General features: G+C 48.0%; 12 non-coding genes across 12 annotated transcripts; all 12 read right to left on the bottom strand.

The window, feature by feature from the left end:
* Positions 1–3,383: 3,383 nt before the first annotated feature.
* Trnan-guu (transfer RNA asparagine (anticodon GUU)) lies at positions 3,384–3,457 on the bottom strand. Its single transcript has one exon. It is a non-coding gene; the product is annotated as a tRNA-Asn (tRNA).
* A 243-nt stretch (positions 3,458–3,700) lies between these two features.
* Trnan-guu (transfer RNA asparagine (anticodon GUU)) lies at positions 3,701–3,775 on the bottom strand. The gene has a single exon. It is a non-coding gene; the product is annotated as a tRNA-Asn (tRNA).
* An 84-nt stretch (positions 3,776–3,859) lies between these two features.
* Positions 3,860–3,933, bottom strand: Trnan-guu (transfer RNA asparagine (anticodon GUU)). The gene has a single exon. It is a non-coding gene; the product is annotated as a tRNA-Asn (tRNA).
* Positions 3,934–4,019: 86 nt separating this feature from the next.
* On the bottom strand, positions 4,020–4,093 carry Trnan-guu (transfer RNA asparagine (anticodon GUU)). The gene has a single exon. It is a non-coding gene; the product is annotated as a tRNA-Asn (tRNA).
* Positions 4,094–4,180: 87 nt separating this feature from the next.
* Positions 4,181–4,254, bottom strand: Trnan-guu (transfer RNA asparagine (anticodon GUU)). The gene has a single exon. It is a non-coding gene; the product is annotated as a tRNA-Asn (tRNA).
* An 86-nt stretch (positions 4,255–4,340) lies between these two features.
* Positions 4,341–4,414, bottom strand: Trnan-guu (transfer RNA asparagine (anticodon GUU)). Its single transcript has one exon. It is a non-coding gene; the product is annotated as a tRNA-Asn (tRNA).
* A 240-nt stretch (positions 4,415–4,654) lies between these two features.
* Trnan-guu (transfer RNA asparagine (anticodon GUU)) lies at positions 4,655–4,728 on the bottom strand. The gene has a single exon. It is a non-coding gene; the product is annotated as a tRNA-Asn (tRNA).
* Positions 4,729–4,812: 84 nt separating this feature from the next.
* Positions 4,813–4,886, bottom strand: Trnan-guu (transfer RNA asparagine (anticodon GUU)). The gene has a single exon. It is a non-coding gene; the product is annotated as a tRNA-Asn (tRNA).
* An 84-nt stretch (positions 4,887–4,970) lies between these two features.
* Positions 4,971–5,044, bottom strand: Trnan-guu (transfer RNA asparagine (anticodon GUU)). Its single transcript has one exon. It is a non-coding gene; the product is annotated as a tRNA-Asn (tRNA).
* Positions 5,045–5,128: 84 nt separating this feature from the next.
* On the bottom strand, positions 5,129–5,202 carry Trnan-guu (transfer RNA asparagine (anticodon GUU)). The gene has a single exon. It is a non-coding gene; the product is annotated as a tRNA-Asn (tRNA).
* Positions 5,203–5,444: 242 nt separating this feature from the next.
* Trnan-guu (transfer RNA asparagine (anticodon GUU)) lies at positions 5,445–5,518 on the bottom strand. Its single transcript has one exon. It is a non-coding gene; the product is annotated as a tRNA-Asn (tRNA).
* Positions 5,519–5,602: 84 nt separating this feature from the next.
* Trnan-guu (transfer RNA asparagine (anticodon GUU)) lies at positions 5,603–5,676 on the bottom strand. Its single transcript has one exon. It is a non-coding gene; the product is annotated as a tRNA-Asn (tRNA).
* Between the last annotated feature and the right edge of the window lie 7,977 nt (positions 5,677–13,653).

Below are 13,653 nucleotides of genomic sequence, written 5' to 3'. Positions count from 1 at the left end.
GCGCCAACAACAACCGTCTTCGTCTTCTTCTTTCGCAGGCGTTCTTGTCTGCGCCCTACCATGTTACAAATCACTCCCCCGCGGAAAAGGAGCCATCCTGGCGACCTAAGGAACTGGTACAACTGGTGGGTCATAATGCGGCTTCAGTCGATCGACGTGAACAGTCTCACGGCCGCGACGACGGCGGTCCGTAGATGACTGGGGATGCTTGACGTAGGACGCGGTATGGGCCTTTGTACTTAGGCAGTAGCTTTGTGGAAAGGCCAGGAGCGGAGGAGGGAACGCGAAGCCACACCAACGTTCCAGGCGAATACGACTGAGGAGGCAGGTTTTCGTCGTGACGGTCCTTCTGGCCCTACTCGCCCTACAATGTTACAACCCTAGTTTCTTAAGGTGCGCTGAAAATGCGTCTGCGCTGAAATTTGTCTTCCTCCGTGCCCTCTGCACAAGCTCATGTTGTGTTTCGGTTCAGTATTGCATTGTACGAATGACAGGGGGCGCCGGTCTGGCATTCCTGTTTTACCCAGGCGACGTGTAAGTAAGAGAGTTTGTGGAGAGTACTCGTTGAGTACGGACGTTTCTTCTCATTCGGCGCATCGCGCCAAATAGCGTGTTCGGGCTGGCCGGCGTCCCCACCGGTCGCGTTGGTCACCGCCTGTCTTCGCCTGCCGCTGCGCCGGGACTACCAGCCCGCAACACAGCACTCATGTTTCCCGACGTATTGCCAGATGGCGTCCATATCTCACGCAGCGCCTCTTCTATCGTCTTTAGACGACATTTGCAGCGAAGCACGCAGATACGCGGCCAATTTTTTCTTTGCTAAACAATCCGGGAATAGTGCTATCTGCATTCAGTAGATATTCCAGTGTGCTCTGCAGCTCTTTTTCTTTTTGCTTTTCCTTGTATCTTATGACACTTGACCTTTCAATTGCGTACATTTTAACTTCATTTTTAAATTGCTCCCAGACGCTTATGTAACTTGTGCTTCCATTACGAATTGCATCTTCAGCTTTCTTGCCTACTACTTTCACAAACATCTCGTCCTCCAAGAGTTTTTCATTCAACTTCCATAAATCCCAGTTAAACTTCGTAGTTTTTCTTTTCTTGCCAATTTCGATCGTTACGAGAGAGGTGATCAGTGAAACTAAGATTTTTCACGGCATAGTTTGTGCACAGAGGTACAATACATCCAGATATATACATTCTATCCAGTCTGGCGTGACTTTGCTGCTGGTAATGTGTAAACTGCACATGACTGCCACGGAATACATACCCTACATCTACCAAGCCATATTCATCAGTTATTGCAGCAAGCTGTAATGCACTTTTGTCGCGTATTGGAACATTTTTCACACTGTCTTCGGGCATGCACACACAGTTGAAATCACCGAGCACCACAACAACACGATCGCATCTTAGAAAAGTGTCTACGTAGTCAAAAAAACATTTTCTTTCACAAGCTATATTAGGCGCGTACACACAAAGTTATTCGCCATTTTTTTTTACAAAAAGTAAATCGCAAAGTACAAGTCGCCCATTATCGGAAGTAATGACTTTTTCCTCACTAATACCCATAGACTGTTTTAAAAATAACAGACACCCCCAGACCTGCCATTGGCATGACACACACATATGTTATAGTTTGTTTTGTAATTATTCGCCAGCCGTTCAGTTAGTTCTTCGCTGTCAATTTTTTTATTCTTGCACCGCTAGAATATCAATGTCATTATCAGTCAGTATTCGTTTTAACTGCGCTTGTCGTTTTTGAGAAGTTAATCCGCGAATATTTAAGGTGGCTACTTTCAGGGCCACAGCAGAATCGTTAATGCCGACTGCAGGGGGTCAGAACTCACACCGTTTGAAGGGGCCCATCACGTCAGGAAGAAGACTTGCGGCCAACGGGACTCTCCACGTCAGGTGGTCTCGTCTTTTCAGGCGAAGACAAGCGTCTCCTCTAGCAGCACAACATTTTAAGAGTTCACTGTGCTGCCCGTCCGTTCCAGGCTCTGTCGCGAAGTCTGCAGTCAGCATCCCCGCTAAGGCGGGTCTGCTGGCGGTGCCGTACCTCTTGTCTAGCGGCACCTTGGGTTTGAATTTCATTGGAAGTCGCCTGAAAACCGGCGTGTTTCGGGAGTGGTTCTTTTGCGCAGCCTCCGTCTGGTGTGCCGTCTTCCTCGGTTTGTTCACGCGGTCTCTTTACGACCGTCTTTTGGTCGCAATCCATGTCGGTGCTTTCCTGATGGCTTTCTTCTCTGTTAGTTGCGGTGCTGCGGTAGTACTTGTCTTGTTGGTGTCCGTGTCAGCGTCTGCAATTTTCTTCGTGCTCATAGGCGGGTGCGGCCGCGTCGCTCGTCTTGACGGCCCACGTTCTTTTCAGAAAGTTCCGCTCTGTGGCTCGCTATCAGGTTTTCGCTGAGTCCTCCACCCCCCCGACACGGTCGCCTCCGCGTCAGCCTGGTCCATGAGGTGCTCGTCAACGGCGTCGCTTTCGTCCAGACCCTGTCACATTGGCGTAGCTACGCACGCACATGGGTCTCGTCGTGGCCATAGCGACGACAGAGCCCACAGCGTGGTACTTCGGCACTCGCGCCTTATTGGTGTCCGGTGCCGACGGCACGCGAGGCAGAGCGGTGGTCTGCCAGGAACGTGCACGAGTGCGTGGTCCTCCCCGCGCGGAGCTGATGCGGCAGGTCTTCCACAGTGTATCCTGCCTTCAAGAGAAGGGACGCCAGAGCGCGTGTGAGATCCTTTGTCAGCACAGCCTTGCACACGCCATTTCTCCCGTGAAATTTCGCTTACGGTACCGTAAGGCGCCAGGGCGCTTCTTACGTCCTCGTCTGGTGTGGTGTGCAAAAGCCAGTACAGCTTCATCCTGACGTCTTGATTGCTGGGATCTATCACAACACACCTGTGATCCTTGACTGTGAATGCTGCGGTCGATAATATCTTCTTTTTAGCACTCTCGTCCTTGAAGGTAATCGCCCATACGTGATTCATTTGATAGGCTCCTAGAGCCACCACTTCCGGCATTAACTGCAAACGGTCTAAAGAATCACGGAAATGCTCGACTCGATATGGCCTCGCTTTCACGTCCGCGTGCAAAAAGACAGTGGTGGTTACGGTCAAACCTGTAGGCAACTGGGGCAATATAATCTGGTAGTCCTGTGTCGTCTTCGTATCGTTAAACCTGATGCCGCGACCCGGCTGGGCCGCTGAAACCGCCCCTTTCGAGGAGCACAACATTCCGCGTCCGTTCACTACGGTGGCCGGAAGTGGAATCAATTGCGCCACGGAGGCGGCGGTCGTATACTGTGTCGACGACTTGAGCACACTCTTCAAAACCTATTATTAAAAAGAAGGGGGAAAAAAGAGAAACAGAACAACGCCCCCGGGAGGGATCGAACCTCCAACCTTTCGGTTAACAGCCGAACGCGCTAGCCAATTGCGCCACGGAGGCGGCGGTCGCATACTGTGTCGACAACTTGAGCACACTCTTCAAAAGCTATTATTAAAAAGAAGGGGGGGAAAAGAGAAACAGAACAACGCCCCCGGGAGGATCGAACCTCCAACCTTTCGGTTAACAGCCGAACGCGTTAGCCAATTGCGCCACGGAGGCGGCGGTCGCATACTGTGTCGACAACTTGAGCACACTCTTCAAAAGCTATTATAAAAAGAAGGGGGAAAAAAGAGAAACAGAACAACGCCCCGGGAGGGATCGAACCTCCAACCTTTCGGTTAACAGCCGAACGCGCTAGCCAATTGCGCCACGGAGGCGGCGGTCGCATACTGTGTCGACAACTTGAGCACACTCCTCAAAAGCTCTTATTAAAAAGAAGGGGGAAAAAGAGAAACAGAACAACGCCCCCGGGAGGGATCGAACCTCCAACCTCTCGGTTAACAGCCGAACGCGCTAGCCAATTGCGCCACGGAGGCGGCGGTCGTATACTGTGTCGACAACTTGAGCACACTCTTCAAAACCTATTATTAAAAAGAAGGGGGAAAAAAGAGAAACAGAACAACGCCCCCGGGAGGGATCGAACCTCCAACCTTTCGGTTAACAGCCGAACGCGCTAGCCAATTGCGCCACGGAGGCGGCGGTCGCATACTGTGTCGACAACTTGAGCACACTCTTCAAAAGCTATTATTAAAAAGAAGGGGGGGAAAAAGAGAAACAGAACAACGCCCCCGGGAGGGATCGAACCTCCAACCTTTCGGTTAACAGCCGAACGCGCTAGCCAATTGCGCCACGGAGGCGGCGGTCGCATACTGTGTCGACAACTTGAGCACACTCTTCAAAAGCTATTATTAAAAAGAAGGGGGAAAAAAGAGAAACAGAACAACGCCCCCGGGAGGGATCGAACCTCCAACCTTTCGGTTAACAGCCGAACGCGCTAGCCAATTGCGCCACGGAGGCGGCGGTCGCATACTGTGTCGACAACTTGAGCACACTCTTCAAAAGCTATTATTAAAAAGAAGGGGGGGAAAAGAGAAACAGAACAACGCCCCGGGAGGGATCGAACCTCCAACCTCTCGGTTAACCAACGCGCTAGCCAATTGCGCCACGGAGGCGGCGGTCGCATACTGTGTCGACAACTTGAGCACACTCTTCAAAAGCTATTATTAAAAAGAAGGGGAAAAAAGAGAAACAGAACAACGCCCCCGGGAGGGATCGAACCTCCAACCTTTCGGTTAACAGCCGAACACGCTAGCCAATTGCGCCACGGAGGCGGCGGTCGCATACTGTGTCGACAACTTGAGCACACTCTTCAAAAGCTATTATTAAAAAGAAGGGGAAAAAAGAAAACAGAACAACGCCCCCGGGAGGGCTCGAACCTCCAACCTTTCGGTTAACAGCCGATCGCGCTAGCCAATTGCGCCACGGAGGCGGCGGTCGCATACTGTGTCGACAACTTGAGCACACTCTTCAAAAGCTATTATTAAAAAAAGGGGAAAAAAGAGAAACAGAACAACGCCCCCGGGAGGGATCGAACCTCCAACCTTTCGGTTAACAGCCGAGCGCGGTAGCCAATTGCGCCACGGAGGCGGCGGTCGCATACTGTCTCGACAACTTGAGCACACTCTTCAAAAGCTATTATTCAAAAGAAGGGGAAAACGAGAAACAGAACAACGCCTCCGGGAGGGATCGAACCTCCAACCTTTCGGTTAACAGCCGAACGCGCTAGCCAATTGCGCCACGGAGGCGGCGGTCGCATACTGTGTCGACAACTTGAGCACACTCTTCAAAAGCTATTATTAAAAAGAAGGGGAAAAAGAGAAAGAACAACGTCGCCGGGAGGGATCGAATCTCCAACCTTTCGGTTAACAGCCGATCGCGCTAGCCAATTGCGCCACGGAGGCGGCGGTCGCATACTGTGTCGACAACTTGAGCACACTCTTCAAAAGCTATTATTAAAAAGAAGGGGGAAAAAGGAGAAACAGAACAACGCCCCCGGGAGGGCTCGAACCTCCAACCTTTCGGTTAACAGCCGATCGCGCTAGCCAATTGCGCCACGGAGGCGGCGGTCGCATACTGTCTCGACAACTTGAGCACACTCTTCAAAAGCTATTATTCAAAAGAAGGGGAAAACGAGAAACAGAACAACGCCCCCGGGAGGGATCGAACCTCCAACCTTTCGGTTAACAGCCGAACGCGCTAGCCAATTGCGCCACGGAGGCGGCGGTCGCATACTGTGTCGACAAGTTGATCACACTCTTCAAAAGCTATTATTAAAAAGAAGGGGAAAAAGAGAAACAGAACAACGTCGCCGGGAGGGATCGAACCTCCAATCTTCCGGTTAACAGCCGAACGCGCTAGCCAATTGCGCCACAGAGGCTTTTTTTTTTTTTCATTTCCAGTTTCAGTACATACAGATTGGTTAACAATACAATAATAAAAAGGGTGAATAGTTAAAAACTTTCTCTGGTCTTAGAGAACGTGGTACTAAAATTAGCGCTAAATCAACAACAGTTCTACTTGCGGCAACCATTCCGGTACGTTGGGTTGAGACTTCTGCTCTTCCACAAATCTGTGAAGGCTTTCCTTAAAATATTCACTTGCCGATATTGCTCCAACATCGACATTTCGCACTGCCACAGGGCACCTCCAGCGAAATGTTTTTCGTTTCGGTTTTTGTTTCGTTCCACCGCAAAAAGTTCCGTTCCGTTTCTGTTCCGGAACGAAAAAAAAAATGTTCCGTAACGGTTCGTAATGTTTTTTACGCAAAAATGTGAAGTTAAGGTAATACAAAAAAAAAACATTGGATTTGTGATGTAGTTACTTGCCCTCCTCTTTGGAAAGTGGGACAAGGGTAAAACACGTTCTTCAGAGGAGCGGAAGCAACTCTACCACGAATTCCTACCACCTTTCACAAAGCAGTATTAATTTCAAAGTAATAGTACTTATTTATTTTCTCAAAAGACAAATGCTATTTTTTTAGTGGGCTCAGTGCTTTGTGTCAAGGGAGTGAGCACGATCTCAGAAGCAGCACGTCACTGAGTGTATTCTATGATGTCCGAGACCACTGTTCTGATAAAAGTAACGCCAGGCCTGCGCGGAACACGCAGCGCAGTCACGGCGAAAGCTGGAAGAGCGGACTTTGTAGAACCCGTTGTAGAGTCTCTTGGGGCAACTAATAATAATAATATTTGGGGTTTAACGTCCCAAAACCACAATATGATTATGAGAGACGTCGTAGTGGAGGGCTCCGGAAATTTTGACCACCTGGGGTTCTTTAACGTGCACCTAAATCTAAGTACACGGGCCTCAAACATTTTCGCCTCCATCGAAAATGCAGCCGCCGCGGCACTAAACCACCGTGGCGGGGCTTGGGGCAACTAATACAAGTACACATGCAAGGTACTCACTACGCCATAAATCATGGTAATTTTTCTGAAGTAGCGAAGTTCCCACTATGCAATTTTTCGTCATTTTTCAGACAATCGTGGTACCCACTACACATCTGTAAGGCATGTGCACTTTGTGCTGTGGCTAATGACGATGAGGAATTATGGCTGAGCACTTTGCAGTGGGTGGGAAGCAGTGTTGCGGAATGGGAGCCTTCATATCATTCCTGTTCCATTCCGGGGAATTAGGACTTGCTGCTATTCCATTCCTTTCGATTCCTCGGAATGAAAAAACTTATCCCATTCCCACTCCGGGAATGGCCGTGCAGTTCAATTCCATTCCTGTAATTCCTCAAAGTAGGAAATGCATCTTGATAGTTTTATAGAGTTAAGAATGAACGCCCCATAAAGCTGATGCCATCAGATGCATTAAGAACTGCAAAAGTACGCAAAACACATTACCAAGGTCGAGGGATAGTAGCTTGGTGACATCTCGTGCAGTACAACCACTGTACTAATTCTCATAGGGGCAGTTCTTCCGCTACCTATAGTATTTGCATGGTCAGAATGTTTTAACGAATGGTGATATTTTAATGTTTAAGCTTAAATGTGGTAATGCTAAAATGACGACATAGCGTATTTTTATGCTGAAAAAAAGTAGTATTCAAGAAGACTAAGCAGTTTTACCACGCGTCTGGAGCGGTCGTGAATATGGAGAAACTAAGATTTGGCTAATGGGGAACAAAACCCTCTAGATCTGCTGGTATTAGTTGTAACAGTGCACCTCGGGCACCTTGTGCCTTTGCATCGAATACGGAACACTCACTGGGCCACACTGCTCGTCAGCACTGATGGTTGTCAAGCGCGCCTCGCAAACATGGATGGGGTGAGGAGAACTTTGTGTTCGTCTGTGCGCAGGTATGCAGTCTCTTCCTTGTCGCAAAGGTTATTTACGTGTGACAGGTACTAAACTGCTCGTGAGATAAAGATCAGGCTGTGCATAGAGTATTCGCCACTTTCGTGTGGGGGCATCAATGCGAACCAACGCGCAGGGGTATAGTTTGTTTCTCTCTTCAGTATCTGCTGGGATATGCATTTGTTTGTACACTAACTTATGTCTCTCTTTTTAGTAGGCGCGTTGCTTATAAATGTACCGTGCTTGTAATCAGCCAAGCCATTTTAAAAATACTGCTTTATTGTTAAATTCGAGGCTGACTTACTAGTGTTTGAAGTTTGAAAAACAGCAGGTAGACGAAAACGTGCTCTATTTTTGTAAAAAGACGTAATTCCATTCCCATTCAATTGCGTGTAAAAGGCGCTTAATTCCATTCCCATTGCATTCCTCCAAGCGTTGTCCCCATTCCATTCCGGGGTCGGGAAAATGTAGAATGGTTTCGGAGTCACTTCACTTCTGGAGTGGCAACTCCGCAACACTGGTGGAAAGCACTAAACACCACACTTAGCGCTGTTAGCATTGTGTGATGACTGGTTGTTATTTCACTCTTCTGCCACGCTATATTACATATTAACCCTTTCGGCCCTGGCGGTGTCAATTGGCACCATCACAAAACATTTCCCCTAGCAACTCGGAAATGAAACCAAAACTGCCCATTCTTGGGGGAATACTTCTCCAATGATCCCACTGCCATTGACACCAAAATGGTGACATGCTTGCGGAGCTAGAAGCCGCGAAGAAGAAGCTTGACCGAAGTATCACTAGATCTTAAATAATTTTTTTAAGCTACCCGATTCTTGGCCAATCCCCCTGAGTGGGTGTGAGCCAGCAGAACAGGATCTACATCTACATCTACATCGTGGGTGATGCCGAGGCGGGTCAGCTGAGGCGAGTAAGCTCCATTTGCGGGTCAACATACCGAGGCTGTTTTAATGAGTTTCACACTGAAAAATGAGACGTGGTTCACATTTTGTACTCTAGTGAATAGCCGGAAAAAAGATGCTATTTTTCTCATTTCACAACCGCTGAGCCCTGATGACCTAATCTGATGTCATGTCTGTAAATCCATTAATACTTGCACCACTGGCTGAATTTTTCGTTTGTGGTCTTCTGAGGTCATAACTATTAGGAAAACACGCAGAAAAAAAGTCCCTGACCAAAATAAAAATTCAGGGCTGAAAGGTTAACACGATTCCTTGCCCGACATGACGCCTGTATAGAGTATCTTTGCGAAGGAGTTACAAGCACCAGCGTGACATTGTGGTGAAAGACCTTATACTGCCACGCAGAGGGCGCGGGTTAAAATCCCATCCGACCCTAGAAATTTGTTTCTCATTCATTTTTTTTTCTATTTCACGCGATAACAGTCACGGACTCCGGCGGCGGCGGACAACTATGGCGCAAAAATCGGCTGTTGTGATCGCATAATAGCTTTCGCTGTAACAAACTTCAGCGCCGACAATGCCCTCTCCACTTTGGCCTGCGTTACAGGTGCGCAAAAGTCCACTTGCGTTAATATAGACATCTCTGGTTGCCACTGTTTTCGTTTTCGCCCAATTTCAACATATCTTTGCTTTGGAATTCCTGCCTGAGGTACGCGCTAATACTATACCCTGAGATATGCTCACATTGCACGAGCTCAGTTGTTCCGGATCGCGAAGTTTTCTCGTAAACCGAAAAACGATTGAAAAAATTTCGGTTTCACTCCGGAACGAAATATATAAAGTTTCGGTTACGTTTTCGTTCCGCTCAAAAATCGTTTTTTTTTTTTTCGTTTTTCGTTTTCGGTTTTCGTTCCGTTCCGACACCCTGACCTCCAGACACTGTGCAGTACAAATAGCATAATCAAGTCACAGGGTACGCCACCTTCACTGTCTATTGCCAAAAACCTGATTCCTTGGGGGTGCAGGGGAAAATCTTTCTTAAGTGTTCTCTGCAGTATATCCCACAGAAACACTGCATCCCAACATTCTAAAAACACGTGATCAATTGTTTCATCTCTTTTACATATTTCACACTGCACGCCCCAGGGTCAGAAAAATCCCCTTTCGGCCATCCATGTCTTCACAGTCAGCATGCCAGTGTGTAAACGAAAGAAGAAAGTTTTCACACCTGCTGGCACAGGCATTCTTTTACACGCTTGAAAACTCTTTTCCCTTTGTTGTACTGTACTGAGTTCTGTACAGTGGCATAGGTAGCACCATTTCACGCACGTCTCTGTATAACTTTTTCCTACTTACATCACTTAAATAGCTCAACGAAAAACGAGTGAACAAAAAGCGCGCAGACATATCTACTTCTTTAAGGAAACCGCGAATGCTTCCGTGCACGTGTTCTGTCGAAACAACGAAGTCAGGTAAGGCCTGACTTAATCGCAGCTGGCACATTGTCCGCAGGAAGGGGTGTTCCACATCCCTTAAGAAATAAAACGATGACTACTTGGCGCAAGTACAAATGGCTTAAACCAATCCCACCATTACGGACTCGCATAAACAGATTTGTTCTGCTAGCTCGTTCCCACGTGGAGCCCCAAATACACACTGCGAATATGCGGTGGAGCTTTTGGACATTCATTCTCGAACAATGAATCACTTGCATGACATACCACAGTTTACTTATGAAGAATAAGTTACATACTGTAGCTTTAGCGAAGACTGACAGGTTCCATCAGTTCCAGTTATTGGCTTTTCTCGTAGTTTATCGATCTCATCATGCCAATGTGGTTCACTGTCAATGTAATTGCTCAGCGGCACACCCAAATACTTAACGGGAGTGGTAACAAACCTTAAGTTGGCGAACGTGTCTGGGGTAGACGGCCATTTACCGTGCAAGAACCTGAGACACTTCCCCAGTTCACAGCGCTTCCACTTACAATACAAAAGGACTTGACCGTTTTAGCAACATGCAGAATGCTGTCGTAGTCTGTACAAAATGTGGCAGTATCATCGGCGTAGGCCAACAAACGCACCTCTACTTGTTGTAATTTAAAACCATGTATCTGTTCGCTCTTTATAATGCACTGGCAAAATGATTCAACATACAGAACAAAAAGTAATGCTGAAGGAGGGCACCCTTGACGCAGAGATCGTGGCACTGGTATACGCTCACTGACCACTGTATTCACTATCAACTGCGTAGTGCACGACCTGTACGTCATTGCGATTCCATCTCTAATAACATGGCCTTCATTGACATGGTCTAGCACGCAGAACAGAACGTCATGCGGAACCCTATCAAAAGCTTTTTCGAAGTCTATCTGCATAGCAACTCCAGCACCTGTCACATCACAGCATTCCAGGATGAACGGGCGATGCTTGTATTCGTTTTAATCGAACGTCCTTTGATGCCACACGTCTGGTGTGGCCCTACTATCTCTGTTATTACAGTTTGCGGTCTTTGAGCTAAAACTTACATGAAAATTTTATAATCACTATTAGTTAAGCTGATAGGCCGCTCAGCCTACGTTACGTATTTTACGGGATCGTCAGATTTATGTACTAGTATGGTGTGCGCTGTAGAGAAGGACGGGGGTATAAACTTTGTTTCGTAAGCTTCATTGTAAATATTGGTTAGAATCGGCGACAGGGCGTTCTTGAAAGCTTTATAAACGAAGCACCAAGCCATCCGGGCCCGGCGACTTTCCACAAGTCATGCTCTCTATCGCACAGTTCACCTCGTCAACGGTGATAGGCTGCTCCAAGAGTTCTTTCGTTTCGTTGTCCAGCCGTGCTATCAAGGCAAGGAACTCGCTTTTGAAAAGTTCGATGTCAACCACGCTTCTAGCGAACAATGCACTATAGTACTCCGAAAACGTTTAACTATTTCGTTAGTTTTTGTTCTTTAGTGATTACGCCTTCACGTTCAATTTCTAGTATTTGTTTCTTTTGCGCATGTAACTTTCCGCACCCAACGCTCTTTCGTCGGCGTTTCCCCGCTTATCAGCCTCTCAGCTCTTGCTCGAACTAAAGCACCGCGGTATCGCTCGATGTCGATAAATTCTAGCTTGCGTTTTATAGTCTTGATATCCTCGATGAATTCGCCAGGTCTGCGGGTTTCTTGATTGATAAGCATCTGAAGGTTCGAACGCAGTCTGTTTTCCTGAGCTCTTGCCTCTCTAGCGACGGCGCTGGATCGTTCCAGTGCTTTCATTTTAATATGATTTTTAAAAAACTTCCCACATTTCCCCCATGAGCAATTTACTTTCCATATTCAGTGTCTTAAGTATTGCAATTGCTTCCTTCACAAAGACCTCGTCTTTGAGCAGCTTGCTATTCATTCCATAATTCCCATTGAAATTTATTTCGCGTTTCCGCCCGATTAGCAATAGTAAATTTAACCAGGCAATGATCACTGAAACAGACCGGCATAACATGGTACTGCTGACAAAATGGTAAAATATCCAGAGACACGTACGCTCTGTCTAGTCGGGCATGGCTCGATCCTTGGTAATGAGTTAATTGTACAGCACGTGCACCTTCTAAACATTTTCCTACATCTTCAATGCAGAAATCATTCACTATTTCTCGAAGAGCTTTGGTGCTTGCATCATTAAAATTCTTCCTGCTAGTTTTATCTGCTGCAGATAGTACGCAGTTGAAGTCGCCGATAATAATGACTAGCTTCTGGCATTCGCAGAATTGGCAAACATGCTCAAAAAACGAGCGTCTTTCTTCTACATTATTGGGTGCATATAGGCAATAATACGCCACTCCTTATTCTCAAGAAGGAAATCATAGACAATCAAACGCTCGTCACAACAAATTATTACCCGTCTCGATAGGCACAAGCTACGGCGCAGCAGTAGGCAACAGCCCGCCGATGTTCCTACAGCATGACTAACCACGGTATCATAGAGCGACGTGAAGCGCCGCACTGTTCCCAGTCTCTGCTTTACCATCTACTTTAGTCTCTTGTATCGCTACAACGTCGAGGTCATTCGCGGTCACCAAACGGTACACCTGACTCTGCTTTCTTTTTGACGCAAGGCCTCGTACGTTAAGCGTCGCGATGCGTAGTGATTCAGCAAGGAAGATCATTGCGATATCAAAAGAGGCTGGGAACTTGGCGCTTACCTCAGGAAAAAAGGGCATGCCAGGCCGTTGAGCCATGGCGCCGTTAGCATTACGTCGGCGCAGGTGGCGGAGTTGCCGCCACCGATTTGCTGGTGGACAGATTCGGTCGAGGTCGATAAGAGGGCCGTCGAATGGGGGCCGTCTTACTCGGGGGTTGTCCTTCACCGTCGTCGTTCGTTGTTGCCTCGCCAGTGTCCTCATGAGCCCGCTTGGCTGACGGACTGGAAGTCGAAACCTCCGAAATGTCCATGTCCGCGGGCTTGTCCCCGTCGTTGTCATCCGGTGTAGCGCAAAGGTCGTTATTTTTGCGGACCTTCGCATCAGCAGCCTCCGTCAGCGCTGGCCACTGCTCGGTAGATGCCTTGCTTTTCTCCGCCGCTTCTACTGAGGTCGACTCGGAAGGTTTAACGGTGGGTGGGGCTTCGCGTCCCACTGCTGCCGCTGTTTCTTCTGCATCCGCTTCGTCCATAAGGTGCACTGAAGTATCCACGCCTCTCAGGGAGCCAGCGGCGCTTGCGTAACTTTTCGCATATTGGGTTGCCTCATGGCCATAGCGATGGCAAATAGTGCAACGTGGCACCTGGCATTCCCTACGGATGTGTCCACTAGATTTACAACGAAGGCAAAGTGGGGCTCTGCCTGGTACAACAATCAGTGCAAACTCACCGGCCACCTTGATTTGGTGCGGAAGGTCATCAACCTTGACTCCAGGACTCAACTTCAAGGTCACCATTCGAGTCGTTGAGCCCTTGTCTGCGACGCCTTGAGCACGCCAACGTTCTC

The sequence above is a fragment of the Rhipicephalus sanguineus genome, chromosome 1 (genome assembly GCF_013339695.2).
Source record: "Rhipicephalus sanguineus isolate Rsan-2018 chromosome 1, BIME_Rsan_1.4, whole genome shotgun sequence".
NCBI lineage: Eukaryota > Metazoa > Arthropoda > Arachnida > Ixodida > Ixodidae > Rhipicephalus > Rhipicephalus sanguineus.
The sequence above is the reverse complement of the archived record's forward strand: the minus strand, read 5'-3'. Positions and strand labels throughout refer to the sequence as shown.